An 18,498-nucleotide genomic window follows, 5' to 3' on the forward strand; every position below is an offset into this window, starting at 1 on the left:
TAGAAAAAAGAATAAAAACAGTCACAAAGTGTAAGAAAGTTGCAAAAAGAAGGAACAAATACATGTTATAACAAGTCACATGCCCAACTCTTCATCAACATAAAAAATACTTCTCCAGCTGCATCTGTAAGACAAAAGAAGAGAGACAACACAAACAAAGAGAAAACAACATACATGCATTTACACATACAATGGAAGATATAAAATATTACACATTGCAAAATGAAAGGATACTACAGGGTGGGCCATTTATATGGATACACCTGGTCTATGTATACACCCCATATACAACATTATACCATCAATTTTTTTGTTCCAACAGTCTTGGAGGCATCTGTCCAGTGTGGGTTAGTGTCAGACCAATAGTGGTGGTTTTGTTTGTTAATTTCACCATTCACATAAAATTATGTACCCATATAAATAGCCAAATTAAGATGTATCCATATCAATGGCCCACCCTGTACTGTGGCCTCCTCCTCCCCAATAGCCACCCTATTCCTCTCCAGAATTTTTTTCTTTAACAGTTAGTGTGCAAAATCTGCACAGTAAATGTGAAGACACAAATACGCCGACCTGCCACCACCATAAAAATTTACATGCACAACTCTTCTTCACCATGAAAAACACTTGTCGACCGCCATCTGTAAGAAAACAGAAGAGAGAAAACACAAAAAAAGAGATACCAATTTACATGCATTACCACATACAATAACAGATATAAAATACTACCCATGAAATGCACACAAAGTGACCTGTAAAAAAAGATTGTTTATATATGCATACATATTATACTGGAAAAGAGAAATAAAGTCAGACAAAAAGAGTAAGACAGTTGCAAGGAGAAAGAACAAATACATGTTATAACAAACCCGATGCCAAACTCTTCTTCAACATGAAAAATACTTGGAGACCGCCATCTGTAAGAAAACAGAAGAGAGACAACACAAAAAAGAGATACCAATTTACATGCATTACCACATACAATAACAGATATAAAATACTACCCATGAAATGCACACAAAGTGACCTGTAAAAAAAGATTGTTTATATATGCATACATATTATACTGGAAAAGAGAAATAAAGTCAGACAAAAAGAGTAAGACAGTTGCAAGGAGAAAGAACAAATACATGTTATAACAAACCCGATGCCAAACTCTTCTTCAACATGAAAAATACTTGGCGACCGCCATCTGTAAGAAAAGAGAAGAGACACAACACAAAAAAAGAGATACCAATTTACATGCATTAACACATACAATAACAGTTATAAAATACTACCAGTGCGCACAGTGACCTGGAAAAAAAAGTTCATGTATGCATACTTATTATACTGGAAAAAGAGAATAAAAAACAAACAAAAAGTGCAAGAAAGTTGCAAGGAGACAGAGCAAACACATGTTATGTGATAACAAACCCCATGCCAAACTCTTCTTCACCATGAAAAATACTGGTCGCACCCCATCTGTAAAAAAAACAGAAGACAGAAAACACAGAAAGAGAGATACCATCTAACATGCATTAACACATACAATGACAAATATGAAATCTACACATGAAATACGCACAAAGTGACCAGTCAAAAAAGAAGGATTAGATATGCTTACATATTATACTAGAAAAAAGAATAAAAACAGTCACAAAGTGTAAGAAAGTTGCAAAAAGAAGGAACAAATACATGTTATAACAAGTCACATGCCCAACTCTTCATCAACATAAAAAAAATACTTCTCCAGCTGCATCTGTAAGACAAAAGAAGAGAGACAACACAAACAAAGAGAAAACAACATACATGCATTTACACATACAATGGAAGATATAAAATATTACACATTGCAAAACGAAAGGATACTACAGGGTGGGCCATTTATATGGATACACCTGATCTATGTATACACCCCATATACAACATCATACCATCAATTTTTTTGTTCCAACAGTCTTGGAGGCATCTGTCCAGTGTGGGTTAGTGTCAGACCAATAGTGGTGGTTTTGTTTGTTAATTTCACCATTCACATAAAATTATGTACCCATATAAATAGCCAAATTAAGATGTATCCATATCAATGGCCCACCCTGTACTGTGGCCTCCTCCTCCCCAATAGCCACCCTATTCCTCTCCAGATTTTTTTTCTTTAACAGTTAGTGTGCAAAATCTGCACAGTGAAAGTGAAGACAAAAATACGCCCAACTGCCACCGCCATAACAATTCACATGCACATCTCTTCTTCACCATAAAAAAAACACTTGTCGACTGCCATCTGTAAGAAAACAGAAGAGAGAAAACACAACAAAAGAGATACCAACTTACATGCATTAACACATACAATAACAGATATAAAATACTACCAATGCGCACAGTGACCTAGAAAAAAAAAAGTTCATATATGCATACTTATAATACTGGAAAAAGAGAATAAAAAACGAACAAAAATTGCAAGAAAGTTTCAAGGAGACTGAGCAAACACATGTTATGTGATAACAAACCCCATGCCAAACTCTTCTTCACCATGAAAAATACTGGTCGCACCCCATCTGTAAAAAAAACAGAAGACAGACAACACAGAAAGAGAGATACCATCTTACATGAATTAACACATACAATGAATAACATAAAATCTACACATGAAATACGCACAAAGTGACCAGTCAAAAAAGAAGGATTATATATACTTACATATTATACTGGAAAAATAGAATAAAAACAGTCACAAAGTATAATAAAGTTGCAAAAAGAAGGAAAAAATACATGTTATAACAAGTCACAGGCCCAACTCTTCAGCAACATAAAAAATACTTCTCCAGCTGCATCTGTAAGACAAAAGAAGAGAGACAACACAGAAAAAGAGAAAACAACATACATGCATTTACACATACAATGGATGATATAAAATATTACACATTGCAAAACGAAAGGATACTACAGGGTGGGCCATTTATATGGATACACCTGATCTATGTATACACTCCATATACAACATCATACCATCAATTTTTTTGTCCCAACAGTCTTGGAGGGATCTATCCAATGTGGGTTAGTATCAGACCAATAGTGGTGCTTTTGTTTGTTAATTTCACCATTCACATAAAATTATGTACCCATACAAATAGCCAAATTAAGATGTATCCATATAAATGGCCCACCCTGTACTGTGGCCTCCTCCTCCCCAATAGCCACCCTATTCCTCTCCAGATTTTTTTTTTCACAGTTAGTGTGCAAAATCTGCACAGTGAATGTGAAGACACAAATACGCCCACCTGCCAACGCCATAACAATTCACATGCACAACTCTTCTTCACCATGAAAAACACTTGTCGACCGCCATCTGTAAGAAAACAGAAGAGAGACAACACAAAAAAAGAGATACCAATTTACATGCATTACCACATACAATAACAGATATAAAATACTACCCATGAAATGCACACAAAGTGACCTTAAAAAAAGATTGTTTATATATGCATACATATTATACTGGAAAAGAGAAATAAAGTCAGACAAAAAGAGTAAGACAGTTGCAAGGAGAAAGAACAAATACATGTTATAACAAACCCGATGCCAAACTCTTCTTCAACATGAAAAACACTTGTCGACCGCCATCTGTAAGAAAACAGAAAAGAGAAAACACAAAAAAGAGATACCAATTTACATGCATTACCACATACAATAACAGATATAAAATACTACCCATGAAATGCACACAAAGTGACCTGTAAAAAAAGATTGTTTATATATGCATACATATTATACTGGAAAAGAGAAATAAAGTCAGACAAAAAGAGTAAGACAGTTGCAAGGAGAAAGAAAAAATACATGTTATAACAAACCCGATACCAAACTCTTCTTCAACATGAAAAATACTTGGCGACCGCCATCTGTAAGAAAACAGAAGAGACACAACACAAAAAAAGAGATACCAATTTACATGCATTAACACATACAATAACAGTTATAAAATACTACCAATGCGCACAGTGACCTGGAAAAAAAAAGTTTATATATGCATACTTATTATACTGGAAAAAGAGAATAAAATACAAACAAAAAGTGCAAGAAAGTTGCAAAGAGACAGAGCAAACACATGTTATGTGATAACAAACCTCATGCCAAACTCTTCTTCACCATGAAAAATACTGGTCGCACCCCATCTGTAAAAAAACAGAAGACAGACAACACAGAAAGAGAGATACCATCTAACATGCATTAACACATACAATGACAAATATAAAATCTACACATGAAATACGCACAAAGTGACCAGTCAAAAAAGAAGGATTATATATGCTTACATATTATACTGGAAAAAAAGAATAAAAACAGTCACAAAGTGTAAGAAAGTTGCAAAAAGAAGGAGCAAATACATGTTATAACAAGTCACATGCCCAACTCTTCATCAACATAAAAAATACTTCTCCAGCGGCATCTGTAAGACGAAAGAAGAGAGACAACACAGAAAAAGAGAAAACAACATACATGCATTTACACATACAATGGAAGATATAAAATATTACACATTGCAAAGCGAAAGGATACTACAGGGTGGGCCATTTATATGGATAATGGATACACCTGATCTATGTATACACCCCATATACAACATCATACCATCAATTTTTTTGTTCCAACAGTCTTGGAGGGATCTATCCAATGTGGGTTAGTGTCAGACCAATAGTGGTGGTTTTGTTTGTTAATTTCACCATTCACATAAAATTATGTACCCGTACAAATAGCCAAATTAAGATGTATCCATATAAATGGCCCACCCTGTACTGTGGCCTCCTCCTCCCCAATAGCCACCCTATTCCTCTCCAGATTTTTTTTTCTTTAACAGTTAGTGTGCAAAATCTGCACAGTGAATGTGAAGACACAAATACGCCCAACTGCCACCGCCATAACAATTCACATGCACATCTCTTCTTCACCATAAAAAACACTTGTCGACTGCCATCTGTAAGAAAACAGAAGAGACAAAACACAAAAAAGAGATACCAATTTACATGCATTACCACATACAATAACAGATATAAAATACTACCCATGAAATGCACACAAAGTGACCTGTAAAAAAAGATTGTTTATATATGCATACATATTATACTGGAAAAGAGAAATAAAGTCAGACAAAAAGAGTAAGCCACTTGCAAGGAGAAAGAACAAATACATGTTATAACAAACCCGATGCCAAACTCTTCTTCAACATGAAAAATACTTGGAGACCGCCATCTGTAAGAAAACAGAAGAGAGACAACACAAAAAAGAGATACCAATTTACATGCATTACCACATACAATAACAGATATAAAATACTACCCGTGAAATGCACACAAAGTGACCTGTAAAAAAAGATTGTTTATATATGCATACATATTATACTGGAAAAGAGTAATACAGTCAGACAGAAAGAGTAAGCCACTTGCAAGGAGAAAGAACAAATACATGTTATAATAAACCCGATGCCAAACTCTTCTTCAACATGAAAAATACTTGGAGACCGCCATCTGTAAGAAAACAGAAGAGAGACAACACAAAAAAGAGATACCAATTTACATGCATTACCACATACAATAACAGATATAAAATACTACCCGTGAAATGCACACAAAGTGACCTGTAAAAAAAGATTGTTTATATATGCATACATATTATACTGGAAAAGAGAAATACAGTCAGACAGAAAGAGTAAGAAAGTTGCAAGGAGAAAGAACAAATACATGTTATAACAAACCCGATGCCAAACTCTTCTTCAACATGAAAAATAGTTGTCGACCGACACCTGTAAGAAAACAGAAGAGACACAACACAACAAAAGAGATACCAACTTGCATGCATTAACACATACAATAACAGATATAAAATACTATCCATGAAATGCGCACAGTGACCTGGAAAAAAAAAAAGTTCATATATGCATACTTATTATACTGGAAAAAGAGAATAAAAAACAAACAAAAATTGCAAGAAAGTTTCAAGGAGACAGAGCAAACACATGTTATGTGATAACAAACCCCATGCCAAACTCTTCTTCACCATGAAAAATACTGGTCGCACCCCATCTGTAAAAAAAACAGAAGACAGACAACACAGAAAGAGAGATACCATCTTACATGAATTAACACATACAATGAATAACATAAAATCTACACATGAAATACGCACAAAGTGACCAGTCAAAAAAGAAGGATTATATATACTTACATATTATACTGGAAAAATAGAATAAAAACAGTCACAAAGTATAATAAAGTTGCAAAAAGAAGGAAAAAATACATGTTATAACAAGTCACAGGCCCAACTCTTCAGCAACATAAAAAATACTTCTCCAGCTGCATCTGTAAGACAAAAGAAGAGAGACAACACAGAAAAAGAGAAAACAACATACATGCATTTACACATACAATGGATGATATAAAATATTACACATTGCAAAACGAAAGGATACTACAGGGTGGGCCATTTATATGGATACACCTGATCTATGTATACACTCCATATACAACATCATACCATCAATTTTTTTGTCCCAACAGTCTTGGAGGGATCTATCCAATGTGGGTTAGTATCAGACCAATAGTGGTGCTTTTGTTTGTTAATTTCACCATTCACATAAAATTATGTACCCATACAAATAGCCAAATTAAGATGTATCCATATAAATGGCCCACCCTGTACTGTGGCCTCCTCCTCCCCAATAGCCACCCTATTCCTCTCCAGATTTTTTTTTTCACAGTTAGTGTGCAAAATCTGCACAGTGAATGTGAAGACACAAATACGCCCACCTGCCAACGCCATAACAATTCACATGCACAACTCTTCTTCACCATGAAAAACACTTGTCGACCGCCATCTGTAAGAAAACAGAAGAGAGACAACACAAAAAAAGAGATACCAATTTACATGCATTACCACATACAATAACAGATATAAAATACTACCCATGAAATGCACACAAAGTGACCTTAAAAAAAGATTGTTTATATATGCATACATATTATACTGGAAAAGAGAAATAAAGTCAGACAAAAAGAGTAAGACAGTTGCAAGGAGAAAGAACAAATACATGTTATAACAAACCCGATGCCAAACTCTTCTTCAACATGAAAAACACTTGTCGACCGCCATCTGTAAGAAAACAGAAAAGAGAAAACACAAAAAAGAGATACCAATTTACATGCATTACCACATACAATAACAGATATAAAATACTACCCATGAAATGCACACAAAGTGACCTGTAAAAAAAGATTGTTTATATATGCATACATATTATACTGGAAAAGAGAAATAAAGTCAGACAAAAAGAGTAAGACAGTTGCAAGGAGAAAGAAAAAATACATGTTATAACAAACCCGATACCAAACTCTTCTTCAACATGAAAAATACTTGGCGACCGCCATCTGTAAGAAAACAGAAGAGACACAACACAAAAAAAGAGATACCAATTTACATGCATTAACACATACAATAACAGTTATAAAATACTACCAATGCGCACAGTGACCTGGAAAAAAAAAGTTTATATATGCATACTTATTATACTGGAAAAAGAGAATAAAATACAAACAAAAAGTGCAAGAAAGTTGCAAAGAGACAGAGCAAACACATGTTATGTGATAACAAACCTCATGCCAAACTCTTCTTCACCATGAAAAATACTGGTCGCACCCCATCTGTAAAAAAACAGAAGACAGACAACACAGAAAGAGAGATACCATCTAACATGCATTAACACATACAATGACAAATATAAAATCTACACATGAAATACGCACAAAGTGACCAGTCAAAAAAGAAGGATTATATATGCTTACATATTATACTGGAAAAAAAGAATAAAAACAGTCACAAAGTGTAAGAAAGTTGCAAAAAGAAGGAGCAAATACATGTTATAACAAGTCACATGCCCAACTCTTCATCAACATAAAAAATACTTCTCCAGCGGCATCTGTAAGACGAAAGAAGAGAGACAACACAGAAAAAGAGAAAACAACATACATGCATTTACACATACAATGGAAGATATAAAATATTACACATTGCAAAGCGAAAGGATACTACAGGGTGGGCCATTTATATGGATAATGGATACACCTGATCTATGTATACACCCCATATACAACATCATACCATCAATTTTTTTGTTCCAACAGTCTTGGAGGGATCTATCCAATGTGGGTTAGTGTCAGACCAATAGTGGTGGTTTTGTTTGTTAATTTCACCATTCACATAAAATTATGTACCCGTACAAATAGCCAAATTAAGATGTATCCATATAAATGGCCCACCCTGTACTGTGGCCTCCTCCTCCCCAATAGCCACCCTATTCCTCTCCAGATTTTTTTTTCTTTAACAGTTAGTGTGCAAAATCTGCACAGTGAATGTGAAGACACAAATACGCCCAACTGCCACCGCCATAACAATTCACATGCACATCTCTTCTTCACCATAAAAAACACTTGTCGACTGCCATCTGTAAGAAAACAGAAGAGACAAAACACAAAAAAGAGATACCAATTTACATGCATTACCACATACAATAACAGATATAAAATACTACCCATGAAATGCACACAAAGTGACCTGTAAAAAAAGATTGTTTATATATGCATACATATTATACTGGAAAAGAGAAATAAAGTCAGACAAAAAGAGTAAGCCACTTGCAAGGAGAAAGAACAAATACATGTTATAACAAACCCGATGCCAAACTCTTCTTCAACATGAAAAATACTTGGAGACCGCCATCTGTAAGAAAACAGAAGAGAGACAACACAAAAAAGAGATACCAATTTACATGCATTACCACATACAATAACAGATATAAAATACTACCCGTGAAATGCACACAAAGTGACCTGTAAAAAAAGATTGTTTATATATGCATACATATTATACTGGAAAAGAGTAATACAGTCAGACAGAAAGAGTAAGCCACTTGCAAGGAGAAAGAACAAATACATGTTATAATAAACCCGATGCCAAACTCTTCTTCAACATGAAAAATACTTGGAGACCGCCATCTGTAAGAAAACAGAAGAGAGACAACACAAAAAAGAGATACCAATTTACATGCATTACCACATACAATAACAGATATAAAATACTACCCGTGAAATGCACACAAAGTGACCTGTAAAAAAAGATTGTTTATATATGCATACATATTATACTGGAAAAGAGAAATACAGTCAGACAGAAAGAGTAAGAAAGTTGCAAGGAGAAAGAACAAATACATGTTATAACAAACCCGATGCCAAACTCTTCTTCAACATGAAAAATAGTTGTCGACCGACACCTGTAAGAAAACAGAAGAGACACAACACAACAAAAGAGATACCAACTTGCATGCATTAACACATACAATAACAGATATAAAATACTATCCATGAAATGCGCACAGTGACCTGGAAAAAAAAAAAGTTCATATATGCATACTTATTATACTGGAAAAAGAGAATAAAAAACAAACAAAAATTGCAAGAAAGTTTCAAGGAGACAGAGCAAACACATGTTATGTGATAACAAACCCCATGCCAAACTCTTCTTCACCATGAAAAATACTGGTCGCACCCCATCTGTATAAAAACAGAAGACAGACAACACAGAAAGAGAGATACCATCTAACATGCATTAACACATACAATGACAAATATAAAATCTACACATGAAATACGCACAAAGTGACCAGTCAAAAAAGAAGGATTATATATGCTTACATATTATACTGGAAAAAAAGAATAAAAACAGTCACAAAGTGTAAGAAAGTTGCAAAAAGAAGGAGCAAATACATGTTATAACAAGTCACATGCCCAACTCTTCATCAACATAAAAATTACTTCTCCAGCGGCATCTGTAAGACAAAAGAAGAGAGACAACACAGAAAAAGAGAAAACAACATACATGCATTTACACATACAATGGAAGATATAAAATATTACACATTGCAAAGCGAAAGGATACTACAGGGTGGGCCATTTATATGGATAATGGATACACCTGATCTATGTATACACCCCATATACAACATCATACCATCAATTTTTTTGTTCCAACAGTCTTGGAGGGATCTATCCAATGTGGGTTAGTGTCAGACCAATAGTGGTGGTTTTGTTTGTTAATTTCACCATTCACATAAAATTATGTACCCATACAAATAGCCAAGTTAAGATGTATCCATATAAATGGCCCACCCTGTACTGTGGCCTCCTCCTCCCCAATAGCCACCCTATTCCTCTCCAGATTTTTTTTCTTTAACAGTTAGTGTGCAAAATCTGCACAGTGAATGTGAAGACACAAATACGCCCAACTGCCACCGCCATAACAATTCACATGCACATCTCTTCTTCACCATAAAAAACACTTGTCGACTGCCATCTGTAAGAAAACAGAAGAGACAAAACACAAAAAAGAGATACCAATTTACATGCATTACCACATACAATAACAGATATAAAATACTACCCATGAAATGCACACAAAGTGACCTGTAAAAAAAGATTGTTTATATATGCATACATATTATACTGGAAAAGAGAAATAAAGTCAGACAAAAAGAGTAAGCCACTTGCAAGGAGAAAGAACAAATACATGTTATAACAAACCCGATGCCAAACTCTTCTTCAACATGAAAAATACTTGGAGACCGCCATCTGTAAGAAAACAGAAGAGAGACAACACAAAAAAGAGATACCAATTTACATGCATTACCACATACAATAACAGATATAAAATACTACCCGTGAAATGCACACAAAGTTACCTGTAAAAAAAGATTGTTTATATATGCATACATATTATACTGGAAAAGAGTAATACAGTCAGACAGAAAGAGTAAGCCACTTGCAAGGAGAAAGAACAAATACATGTTATAATAAACCCGATGCCAAACTCTTCTTCAACATGAAAAATACTTGGAGACCGCCATCTGTAAGAAAACAGAAGAGAGACAACACAAAAAAGAGATACCAATTTACATGCATTACCACATACAATAACAGATATAAAATACTACCCGTGAAATGCACACAAAGTGACCTGTAAAAAAAGATTGTTTATATATGCATACATATTATACTGGAAAAGAGAAATACAGTCAGACAGAAAGAGTAAGAAAGTTGCAAGGAGAAAGAACAAATACATGTTATAACAAACCCGATGCCAAACTCTTCTTCAACATGAAAAATAGTTGTCGACCGACACCTGTAAGAAAACAGAAGAGACACAACACAACAAAGAGATACCAACTTGCATGCATTAACACATACAATAACAGATATAAAATACTATCCATGAAATGCGCACAGTGACCTGGAAAAAAAAAAAGTTCATATATGCATACTTATTATACTGGAAAAAGAGAATAAAAAACAAACAAAAATTGCAAGAAAGTTTCAAGGAGACTGAGCAAACACATGTTATGTGATAACAAACCCCATGCCAAACTCTTCTTCACCATGAAAAATATTGGTCGCACCCCATCTGTATAAAAACAGAAGACAGACAACACAGAAAGAGAGATACCATCTAACATGCATTAACACATACAATGACAAATATAAAATCTACACATGAAATACGCACAAAGTGACCAGTCAAAAAAGAAGGATTATATATGCTTACATATTATACTGGAAAAAAAGAATAAAAACAGTCACAAAGTGTAAGAAAGTTGCAAAAAGAAGGAGCAAATACATGTTATAACAAGTCACATGCCCAACTCTTCATCAACATAAAAATTACTTCTCCAGCGGCATCTGTAAGACAAAAGAAGAGAGACAACACAGAAAAAGAGAAAACAACATACATGCATTTACACATACAATGGAAGATATAAAATATTACACATTGCAAAGCGAAAGGATACTACAGGGTGGGCCATTTATATGGATAATGGATACACCTGATCTATGTATACACCCCATATACAACATCATACCATCAATTTTTTTGTTCCAACAGTCTTGGAGGGATCTATCCAATGTGGGTTAGTGTCAGACCAATAGTGGTGGTTTTGTTTGTTAATTTCACCATTCACATAAAATTATGTACCCATACAAATAGCCAAGTTAAGATGTATCCATATAAATGGCCCACCCTATACTGTGGCCTCCTCCTCCCCAATAGCCACCCTATTCCTATCCAGATTTTTTTTCTTTAACAGTATGTGCAAAATCTGCACAGTGAATGTGAAGACACAAATACGCCCAACTGCCACCGCCATAACAATTCACATGCACAACTCTTTTTCACCATGAAAAACACTTGCCGACAGCCATCTGTAAGAAAACAGAAGAGAGAAAACACAAAAAAAGAGATACCAATTTACATGCATTACCACATACAATAACAGATATAAAATACTACCCATGAAATGCACACAAAGTGACCTGTAAAAAAAGATTGTTTATATATGCATACATATTATACTGGAAAAGAGAAATAAAGTCAGACAAAAAGAGTAAGACAGTTGCAAGGAGAAAGAACAAATACATGTTATAACAAACCCGATGCCAAACTCTTCTTCAACATGAAAAATACTTGGAGACCGCCATCTGTAAGAAAACAGAAGAGAGACAACACAACAAAAGAGATACCAACTTACATGCATTAACACATACAATAACAGATATAAAATACTACCAATGAAATGCGCACAGTGACCTGTAAAAAAAAAAAGTTCATGTATGCATACTTATTATACTGGAAAAGACCATGAGAATGGTAGAGTTTAGAGTGTGAGCTGCTCTGAGAACAGTCAGTGACATGACTATGCACTTTGTAATGTGCTGCAGAAGATGTCAGTGCTATATAAATACATAATTATAGTATGGAAGGACATTAGACCATGAGAATGGTAGAGGTTAGAGTGTGAGCTCCTCTGAGGACAGTCAGTGACATGACTTTGCACTCTGTAATGTGCTGCAGAAGATGTCAGTGCTATTTAAATAGATAATAATAATAATAATATGGTAGGACATTAGACTACTCTGTAAAAGGACTGTGGAAGATAACAGTGCTAAATAATAACAATGAAAGGTTTTTGTCCATTTATATTTTTACAAGTTTTGATATACGACACTGCTGCATGGGGAGCAGTGATAATTGCTTGTGGCCTAGTCAAGTACAAGATATAATGAAATGGAAAATATGTGCAACATTAATACAGTGCTTACAGATTGTAACTTAGGTTCACATACTTCTATGTTATTGACACTATTTGAATCTACCCATGATCTATTATGACCACTCCCACTTACATGGGCCCCCCTACATTTATTCTGCACAGGGGCCCACTGTTGGCTTTGTCCGTCACTGACTAAACATGGCATTCCTACAATGTGATCTGTGTGATCTGAAGAAAAAAGGGTAAGGCTACTGAGGATGGATGTGGAGAGAGAGGTGCTTATTAACAGCCTGTAAGGGCCCAATCGGCTTTTTAAATCGCTAGTGTAATGTAAACTATATAGTAGAGATCTCACTGTTGTGATTGTCGAAGATTTGCGGCAAGCGCAAACGTGATACAAGCAGCATTTTTCTTGCGAATTTTACAGCTATCATAATTGCAATGTATTTAAAACGTGAATCCCAATTGCAAAAATGTACAGTAAAAAATATACGATAATCACAAAAAAAGCCAGCGTCTTGCAATCCCCAGTGTGAACGGGGCTTGAGGGAGAGTGTAAGGCTACTGAGGATTCTGGGGGTAGATAGGGAGAAAGGGTCAGGGCAGTTTCTAGGCTTCAAGCCAGAAGGAGGAAGTGCGCGGTAGTGAGTCTTGCAACGCATCCAATAGGACACATGCAAGACATTTGCAACGCAGGAAAGCCGACGGACTTATGGGTAACTAAATCCCTCTCTCCCAGCCAGGGCCGGTTCAAGTAACAATTGGGCCCTAGGGTAAGATTAGCCTGGGGGCCCCCCAGACACCCCCGACCAAAAAGCATCATTAGAGGCCCTTTGTTGCATCCAAATTTCCCTCCTGGGCCCCTGAGCTGGCTGCTGACCCTCCCCCAATCACCTCCCAACTTAACAGACTCTGCAGAGTCCCAGGGGAGAAACAGCTAAGATGGGGGAGGGACACCTTGGGGGCCCCTACAGGCTCTGGGGCAATTGCCCATTTTTTCCTATAGTAGCTCCGGCCCTGCTCCCAGCGGCACAGCTGAGGCAATTAAGCCTCATTTAAATCACAAATTCGAGTCCTTAAGCTTCCCCTGTCCATCCCAACTCACTCCCCCTCCACACTCTCTCCAAATCGCCGCTCCCAGCGCAACTCCAGCTAGTATGTCACGCTAGCTTTATTAGTGGAGCGCACACGCTGGGAAGGCGGGGGAGTGTTCGTTCTTATACATTTATTCTGCGACGGCAGAACAGAAGATTACAGGACATACTGCGCATGCTCAGCGCAGTATGTCCGGGTCAGGAAAGTCGGCCGGTACCGGCAGCTGTAGGAACCGTGCGGGGGCCGACGGCAGGGAGTGAAGGAAGTGGTATGTCCTTTTTTTCCCTATGCATAGCAGCATTTGTTTTACCACAGTCTGAGGGCTGTGGTATCCTTTAACCATATTGCGTCATCACGCTTGTGACACGTTACTCATGTGCAATAGAACTTGCAGTGTCTGAAACAGCTGATTATCAGCTGGTTTTGGAGACATGCGCATTTGTCCTATAATGTTGCGCTGCCCTGCCAGCAAACCACATTGGAAGCTGCATAAAGCACTGCACCATTCCTTGTTTGGAGTGCAGCATTCTCCATACAGAGTGATCCATTGCTTGCTGTGGCATTGAAGTAAAGTTGCAGTCCGTACAGAGAATGGGGCAGCGCGTACGCAGAAAGGAGCAGTCTGTCCGCAGAATTCTGCACTCCGTACAGAGAATGGTGCAGTCCTTTAGACAGCTTCCGGTGTGGTTTCCAGGCAGGGCAGCACAAAATTTAGGGCAAATGCTCATGTCCCCGAAATCAGCTGATAATTGGCTGTTTCAGAAACTGAAAGTTCTTTTGCGAATGTGCATGGAGCCAGCGTGATTTCAAAATGTGTTATCAAAAGAACAGGGCAACAGTGCCGATCATTTTCTTTTGTTTCCACTGATGATCCTGCCGGATCAATCGAGGCACGTGGCAACTGTAAGGTGGTTGAGCGCACCAGTTATTATACGCACTGTGACGCAATATGGTGATGTTGACATTTAGGAGAAGCCAACTATCTAGGGCATACCAACACACCAGCAGTCTGAGTCGGCACATAGCTTCTGCCGCCCCCACCTCATCCACTGCAACTTGGGGTGCATACACACATGCTATTTTGATTGGCAGATCCCTGTCCAATTTTATTACCTCCACGTAGTAGGAAGGTCAACAGATTGTGGATTGTATGAACAGGTTGTGCAGGTAAGCTCTTGTACTACATGGAAGTAGTAAAATTGGCCAATGATTGGCCAATCAAAATTGCATGTGTGTGTACCAGGCTTTAGCAGAGGTTTCCCATGTCCTCCTCCGGACCTCCCTCGGCTCTACATGTGCTAATCAATTGTATGCAATACAAAACCGCTTTAAGGTTGATCCGGGATACATTTTTACTCGTTGCATAATTGTGTTCCTTTCATATAGTTTATAGGGCATTTCTCAAGCCAAATACTTTTTTTGATTTGTTTTAATACTCTAATTCCCTAAAAACTAAATAAGCCTCGCCCACAGCTCCTTTTGTGCCTTGGCACTGTTGCAAGGGCTTATGGGGAGCTCAGTCTGGGCAGGAGGAGGAGGAGGTTACTAGCCATTGATTTCAGAGGCAGAGGGGACGAGAAGAAGGGACTGAATTTACACACAGGCAAGCTGATGGCATCTCCAGCTCTCAGCCTGTGACAATGTGACAAACAGAACATGGCTGCCCTCATTGTATCACAGCAATAAATAATCATAAACTATTAAAGCTGTTTACAGCTAGATTTGCTGTGTAAACTATCTAAACTTTAGATAAGATATATAGACAAGTTATTTTTTATAGTTACTTTTTCATCTCGGATCCGCTTTAATGACAAAACTGCTTGATATCCCCTATTAAAACCCCAATTAAAACCATAAAGACAGGAGGGGAGCACTCCATCACACTTTTCCACTTATCACCATAAGGTCATGCTCAATAGTGGTCACTCAGCCTATGCAAACCACATTGGCCACCGATATGGTTGATAGTACGTGGACCTACCACCTCACTTGGTTAAAGAACAAGCGACACCCATGCTAACCTAGAAATAAAAAACACATATATAAGTAGATAAATACTACTTCTACTTACATAAGAGATGTATTGTGCTATCCACGTAATGATTCCTATGAATTTTATAAAGGAAAAGCAGAAAACCCTCTTCTAGGCAGTGGCCATTTTGCCAAGCTAATGTTGACATCATATCCTCCCTGACTCTTGCTTCCCCCCCTACCTTCTCTTGCTCATTGTGCATTCATTAGCTGCCCTCCTCCCAGAGTCTTTTTTTCATTTACACATCCAATCATTGAGTCACCTCAGCCTTGCTTGTAAACACAAGTGATCAGCTAGGCAGGGAAATAAATGGAAGAGGAGGAATATATTATAGATAAAAAGAATTCCGAGCATTCAAAAGAACTCCCAGCATTCAACTTTTTTGGCACTGTTTGGCACTAGGGTCAGTGCTCCTAAAGTATGTGATAACTACAAACCATAACAGCAGAAAAAGTTTTGGATTCATGATTAGCATCTTTATCACATCATACACTAAGACCAGTTGCTGTTGAAATTTGATTTTTATGGTGACAATACCGCTTTAAAGACGATCAATTGGGATTTATGTAGTATTTTTAAAAGTGTACAGAAAAAGTGTAGTCATAGGTAAGCCAGACATCAAAGTTTATATCACACCGAGTTTAGGCCCAGATTTACCTCAGAGAAGCCTTATAGGCACAGATGTCCTGGCACTTTAGACTTCTCCCTCATGAACCTCAACCCCTGCCGAACTGCACTGCAAGTGTGCTGGCTGGCCCACCTGTAACTTCTCCCTTACTTCCCTTGCCCATCATACTTAGCTACAGGTGCCCATTGGTATTAGGTAACCATAAGTACCCTCAGTATTAAGCAGCTAGAGATGCCCCCAAGAATTAGGAAGCTAAAGGAATCTCAGAATTAAGTAGATAGAGGCGCCCCTGACTAAACGGAGCTCTCAGTGGAATGCCGAGAATAGGGTGAGTAATCTCTCATTTATACTCTCATCAGGACTCTGCATAGGAAAGGAGGGAGGCACTCATGGAGGGGAGTGGGCCACATTTCCATTATTAGACACCTGTAGGCACGTGCCCCCAGTGTCTTATGGTAAATCTGGCTCTGACCAAGACAATACAAAACAAGGCATCTTGTAGACCTCGGTACTTAAAGCATATGGTATATGGCCTTAGGCCCCAGATTCAGCCAGGCCTCTTAAAGGGAAGGTTCACAGTCCTGTTTAAAAAAAAATACAAATACAAATCCACTTACCTGGGGCTTCCTCCAGCTGTGCCAGGCAGGACATGCCCTCGGCGCCGCTCCACAGGCTCCCTGTCTTTTCCGGTGGCGCACCCGACCTGCCTGACGTCAGCGCGCCCGCGTGAAGCACACTTTGGAGCGCAGGAGAGCCCGACCTGGAAGCCGGTCTGGCCAGGTTGGGTGCGCCACCGGAGAAGAACGGGAGCCTGCGGAGCGGCGCCGAGGGCACGTCCTGCCTGCCATGGGCTGGAGTAAGCCCCAGGTAAGTGGATTTGTATTTTTATTGTTTTAAACAGGACCACGGATATTCCCTTTAACTACTTTCGGACCGAGCGAGTACGAATCTCCGTCGGGCAGGGGGCGCTGCGGTCCTGACCGGACGTAAACTCTACGTCCCATTGATCGGTGCCCCAGCCCGTCCGCGTCGCTCGGTCCGCTCTGCCTCCGCCGCAATGTGATGCCCTGCCGCCTCTATGACGGCAGAGCACTGTGAGCCGAGCAGGAGCCGTTTTCATTGGCTCCTGGCCCTGTCATTCATGTAAGCCGTTCTCATTGGCTTACATGGAGTGACAGGGTCAGGAGCCAATGAAAGCAGCTCCTGACCGGCGCACAGCGCTCTGCCGTCATAGCGATGGCAGAGAGAGCAGCCTGCGGCGGGGACAGAGCGGCGTGTCCGGCGGGAGCGACGGACTCACACCAGCAGTGGACATGTGGCTAAAATAGGTGACTTTGGAATGGCACGTGACATTGGTGGGGAGCGCGGCTACGAGATCGTATTCACCAAGCCCTTGTCGGATATGTTCAGATGCTTCTTTCTGGGGTGATTCAGACACTTTAGTAGCCAAATAGATCAGCAGGGCTGCCATGCAATGTGTATTGTTTAAAATGAAATAAATATGGCAGCCTGCATATTCTTCTCACTTCAGTTCTCTTTAACTTTAACTCCAGGTTCGCAAGCCTGCTGTACACACAAATATGACTGGGAAGGCGGAGTTTAACGACCCTTGGGGGCGGGAAT

This window comes from Hyperolius riggenbachi, chromosome 9 (genome assembly GCF_040937935.1).
Source record: "Hyperolius riggenbachi isolate aHypRig1 chromosome 9, aHypRig1.pri, whole genome shotgun sequence".
Taxonomy (NCBI): Eukaryota; Metazoa; Chordata; class Amphibia; order Anura; family Hyperoliidae; genus Hyperolius; species Hyperolius riggenbachi.